The sequence below is a fragment of the Bubalus kerabau genome, chromosome 7 (genome assembly GCF_029407905.1).
Source record: "Bubalus kerabau isolate K-KA32 ecotype Philippines breed swamp buffalo chromosome 7, PCC_UOA_SB_1v2, whole genome shotgun sequence".
NCBI classification, from domain to species: domain Eukaryota; kingdom Metazoa; phylum Chordata; class Mammalia; order Artiodactyla; family Bovidae; genus Bubalus; species Bubalus kerabau.
The window spans coordinates 62,257,601-62,263,600 of NC_073630.1; the positions used below are offsets into that span (position 1 = coordinate 62,257,601).

Genomic DNA, 6,000 nt, shown 5'->3' on the forward strand with positions numbered 1-6,000 from the left:
TGTTACAGCGAGAATCAAACACTCATGTCTAGTATAAAAACATATAACATGCGATAGGATAGTTGTCATGGAACCAGGAAAACGTGAAAAGACAGAATGTAGTAGACAAAAACGGAAGAAAGCAATAACGTCAGTTAGCTTTTTTTCCCTTAAATATGACAAGTGCTAGTTATTTCTGTGTCTTTCAAGATAGCCATATCTTCGTCTTTCTTGTATAACAGAAAGAACGTTTGCAACATTAAAAAAAAAAATCACCTTAAAAGCATTTTGCAAAAACTTGACCTATTTCCTATACAACCGCTAGCATTTTCTTGTTTATTTGAAGTAATTATGCCATAATTTGTAAAAGCCACAAAAGCCTTCTTACTTACCAAGATTTCTTTCTCAGAAGGAGAGAAAAGAACTTCTAAAGGTACGGAAAAAGAGCTTGACAAAATGCAAGTCCTTAGTCTAAGTAAAGCAGTATCATAGAAACGGTTTTGCGCCATCTGTCGGACTTTACTGTAATTACTCCTGCACACGTATTTCCCTTCTAAGGTCCTGAGCAAAGCACATGGATCAGTAGGTTTTTCTGAGCTACAGACTTAAACAGTAATCAAAATTTTAAATTTATATCATCACCCATCTGATAACAATGTCAATGTGAAGAAAAATGTTTTTCTAAGAGAATATTTATCTGTAAGAGTTTGCAACCTGAGTGTTAAATTGTCACCACAGTGGAAAGTTATTCAACTTAGCCTGTTTTATCATCATATTTAATATTTCCAAAATAATTGCAACTACCATGATTAAGCAATTTTGGAGCATTATTTTAGCGACCTGGGAGACTAAAATAAAATAAGCTTAGTTTCCAGAACTGTTTTTTTAAAAATCAGCTTTTAAGAAAGTTTAATAGTTAGCACACCTGGGGGAAATTGCATTCTGTTTCTCCATGTTCTGACCAACATTTGGTATGGCTAGATGTTTTCATTTTTAATTCTAGAAAAATAAATAATAGTGAGATCCTGCAAGACTAATTAAAAATTAATTTTCTAAAGGCCATTTAAAAAAAATAAAAATAAAAAATAAAGGCCATTTAGAATAATTTAGAGCAATATAAAAAAAGGTTGATGATACAAAAAGAGGATGTCTAGTTAACAAGATACTTCAGGCATCCAGGATACCTTATTTCCAAGACGCTCCCTTAAATGAGGTTCTGTAAGGAACTGAACACATGAGTTAAATAGTTATTCTATAATTAATCCCAGTCTTTGGCATTATTTCCCATCATTAAAAAAATAAGTTAAGACCCTACTGTCTGATCCACAACAAAGTTGGACATCAGGATAAGAATCACTTCTGCTTTCAGCAGGAAAGGAAAGGCCAGCTTCTCGAGATTCATTCTTACTCATCAAACATAAAGGGAAGCCTTTGCAGGCCGGGGGAGGATCAGCAAGGAGTGGCTGGGTCTCTGCTAAATGAGCAGAAGAGATGGCTAGAGAGGAGTGGGTCTCTGACCCTTGGAAACCAGCTTTGTGAAACAGAGGAGAAAGGAACCAGCTATGGGTTTGAGGGAATTTCAAAGAACATGGGTCTTTAAGAAATACGCACACACACATCACTGCTGATGTGGCCGCATCACATGGTGACAAAATGTTTGTAAGGTTTGGTCACAAATGCTCCTTAGGGCATTGCATAATAACACCGGTTTCTGGGAACAAGGAGACTATTCTTGTGAGGCTATTATGATTCTGAGAAATGTCTTTAAGGAGATGACAAAACCCACAAAATTCAGGTGATATGGAAGATGGCATGACAGTGGAACAAACAGGCAATGCTGGGCAGAAGTCCTCCCAAGGCTGTGCCCTAGCTGTGTGGCCCTGGGCAAATGACTTAACCCCAAAGACTCCATTTGTTCATTCATAAGATGGGAGTGCTTATGAGTTTTTCAGACTTTCCTGGTGGCTCAGCCATTAAAGAATCAGCCTGCAATGAGGGAGAACTGAGTTCGATGCCTGGGTTGGGAAGATCCCTGGGAAGAGGGAATGGCAACCCATTCCAGTATTCTTGCCTAAGAACCCCACGGACAGAGAAGCCTGGCGGCCATGGTCCATGGGGTCACGAAGAGTTGGACACGACTGAGCGACTAACACTTAAAAGTTTTAGGCAAGACAATAATAAAAAGTGGCTGAAATAGTGATTGTCCAAGAAGACAAGTCATTATAGTAAAGAGTTTTGGAATTTTATGCAAGTCTTACATTTTTTATGCTGAGGTGGAAAGACTTCAGGATATACTGTTAAATGAAGAAAAGCAAAGAAAAGAAGAATAGGAGAGCATGACAGCATTTATATAAAATCTGGTCCCTCAGACACCTGCATAGGTTATCTTTTTGCCAGGAGCAAGACATACACAAAGGACACACACACACACACACACACACACACACACACACACACAGAAAAGGAACAGACCAGGTGAAAACAGAGGCAGAGATTAGAAGTCTGCGGCCACAGCCAAGGAATGCCCGGAACCACCAGAAGCTAGCAGCCCTGTCAGCACCTTGATTTTGGATTTCAAGCATCAAAAAGTGTGAAAGAATCAATTTCTCTTGTTTTAAACCACCAATTTGTGGGAATATTTTACGGCAGCCACAGGCATCTAACACAAGGGTCAACATAGTTATGCTGACATCTGCATAAAAATCTTTTTTTTCTGCTGCTGCTGCTAAGTCGCTTCAGTCGTGTCCGACTCTGCGCAACCCCATAGATGGCAGCCCACCAGGCTCCCCCGTCCCTGGGATTCTCCAGGCAAGAACACTGGAGTGGGTTGCCATTTCCTTCTCCAATGCATGAAAGTGAAAAGTGAAAGTGAAGTCGCTCAGATGGGTCCGACTCCTTGAGACCCCATGGACTGTAGCCCACCAGGCTCCTCTGTCCATGGGATTGTCCAGGCAAGAGTACCAAAGTGGGTTGCCATTTCCTTTTTTTCTGAGGGGATATTTAAAAAGCTGTTACCTTTGAGCAGAAGAACCAAGGGAGGGAGATATTTTTACTCATTCTTTTACACTCTTTTGTCCTGTTTTAGTGTCTTTGCTATGTACATGCATTACTTTTATTTTTAAAAAACAAAATAGCATTATAGCAGGATAAGTAAAATAGTCTAAAGCCAGCAAATATACTGTCCGCATACAGAAGCAAAGCACTACTTTAGTGATTCTTGCTCTTTAAAAAAACTTTCTCTAAAATCAATAAATAAATCACCTACCAACAGCTTGGAAATAAATTATATGAAAATGATCTATATCATAAAATATACAAACCACTTGAAATAAAACTGATAATTCAAATATTAATATTAAAACCAAAATCTGCTGAATTTTTTTTAAAGCCACATTCCAAGAGAAACATGCAACACAAAAAGGTTACTTTTAGAAATATATAAAAAGTTCCCATAAATCCATATTAAAATGACTAACAAACCCAATCAGGGGTGGTGGAATTGCAAAGGATATAAACAAATGGATAACCTTCAGACAACTGAGAGACACCATTTACACCCCTTTGAGGGAAAAAATTAAAATATCTATAATATCCCCTTCGAACTGTGTGGTGTTGGAGAAGAGTCTTGAGAGTCCCTTGGACAGCAAGGAGATCAAACCAGTCAATTCTACAGGAAATCAATTCTGAGTATTCATTGGAAGGACTGATGCTGAAGATGAAGTTTCAATATTTTGGCCACCTGATGCAAAGAGCAGACTCATTGGAAGAGACCCAGATGCTGAGAAAGACTGAGGGCAGGAGGAGAAGGGGATGACAGAAGACGAGATGGTTGGATGGCATCCCCGACTCAATGGACATGAGTTTGAGCAAACTCCAAGAGATAATAAAGGACAGGGAACCCCGGTGTGCTGCAGTCCATGAGGTCACAAAGAGTCGGACACAACTGAGCGACTGAACAACAACAAACATAATACCCCCAATGTTGGTCAGAATGTGAGGAAACAGGAGCTCTCACATATGTCCAGAGATCCTGACTTAAACAGTCTGGGATGGAGTCGGCCATCAGTACTACTTTGAAAATTCTTCAGGTGATTCTACTCCAACCCAGTGAGGATCGGAGACCCTGAGATCTAAATGCCAGACTCTGCTCTTCTTTACACCAGAAATCCTTGAAAGAGTTGTTTCACTCACTGTCTCTAATTATTCTCCTCCCATTCTCTCAAACCCACTCAATGCAAGTATCCTTCCCTTCAGCTCCAGAGAAACAACCCTTGTGAAGGTCACCAATGACCACACTGCCAAATCCAAAGGTCAAGTCTCAACTTTCATCGTAACTACCAGCAGCATTTAACACAGTTAGAGGGATATGAAAAGTTTTCTTACTTGATTGCTGGAGGAATCAGGCATCCTGACTTCAGACTATACACAAAGCCACAGTAATCAAAATGGTATGATACTGGCACAAAAACAGAAATAGAAATCAATGGGACAGAATAGAAAGCCCATAAATAAACTGACACACCTATGGTCAATTAATCTATGACAAAGGAGGCAAAACTATACAATGGAAAAAACCAATCTCTTCAATAAATGGTGCTGGATAAACTGAACAGCTATATGTAAGGAATAGGAAATTAGAATATTCTTTAACACCATACACAAAAATAAACTCAAAATGGATTAAAAACCTATATGTAAGACCAGATACTATAAAACTCTTAGAAGAAAACATAAGCAGAACACTCTTTACATAAATAGAGGCAATATCTTTTTCAAGCTGTCTCCTAGAGTGATGGAAATAAAAACAAAAACAAATGGGACCTAATTAAACTCAAAAGTGTTTACACAGCAAAGGAAACCATAAACAAAATGAAATGACAACATACAGAATGGGAGAAAATATTTGCAACCAACAAGGGATTAGTCTCTAAAATTTACAAACAACTAATGAGGCTCACTGTGAAAAAACCTGAGCGCCGAAGAATTGATGCTTTTGAACTGTGGTGTTGGAGAAGACTCTTGAGAGTCCCTTGGACTGCAAGGAGATCCAACCAGTCCATCCTAAAAGAGATCAGTCCTGGATGTTCATTGGAAGGACTGATGCTGAAGCTGAAGCTCCAGTACTTTGGCCACCTGCTGTGAAGAGTTGACTCATTGGAAAAGACTCTGATGCTGGGAGGGATTGGGGGCAGGAGGAGAAGGGGACGACAGAGGATGAGATGGCTGGATGGCATCACTGACTCGATGGACGTGAGTTTGAGTAAACTCTGGGAGTTGGTGCTGGACAGGGAGGCCTGGCGTGCTGCAATTCATGGGGTTGCAAAGAGTCAGACACGACTGAGCGACTGAACTGAACTGAACTGAATGAGGCTCAATTAAAATAAATAAATAAGAAGACCTAAACAGACATTCTTCCAAAGAAGACATATAGCTGACCAAGAGATACATGAAAAGACATTCAACATTGCTAATTATTAGAGAAATGCAAATCAAAACTATAACTAGATGTCATCTCACATCAGTCAGTATGCTGCTGCTGCTGCTAAGTCGCTTCAGTCGTGTCCGACTCTGTGCGACCCCAGAGACGGCAGCCCACCAGGCTCCCCCGTCCCTGGGATTCTCCAGGCAAGAACACTGGAGTGGGTTGCCATTTCCTTCTCCAATGCATGAAAGTGAAAAGTGAAAGTGAAGTCGTTCAGTCGTGTCCGATTCTTAGCGACCCCATGGACTGCCGCCTACCAGGCCCCTCAGTCCATGGGATTTTCCAGGCAAGAGTACTGGAGTGGGTTGCCATTGCCTTCTCCCAATAGCCATCATCAAAAAATCTACAAAGAATAAATGCTGGAGGAGGTGTGGAGAAAAGGGAACCCTCCTACACTGTTAGTAGGAATGTAAATTGGTACAGTCACTATGGAGAACTATAGGGACGTTCCTTAAAAAACTAAAAATAAAACTTAAAAACTAAAACTAGAACTATCATAGATCCAACAATCCCACTCCTGGACATGTATCTGGAGAAAA

At 40.0% G+C, this 6,000-nt stretch overlaps 1 protein-coding gene across 4 annotated transcripts in view; it reads right to left on the reverse strand.

The window, feature by feature from the left end:
- Positions 1-4,536, reverse strand: part of TLR6 (toll like receptor 6) — a 45,032-nt gene extending 40,496 nt beyond the window's left edge. For 3 of the 4 annotated variants that reach the window (XR_008717103.1, XM_055588269.1, XM_055588268.1), the window contains exon 1: positions 372-992. The gene's annotated coding sequence lies outside the window, so the exon portion shown is untranslated. Of the gene's footprint in view, positions 1-371; positions 993-4,362 lie in introns of those variants that run through there. The other variant, XM_055588270.1, reaches the window with a different exon arrangement.
- Between the last annotated feature and the right edge of the window lie 1,464 nt (positions 4,537-6,000).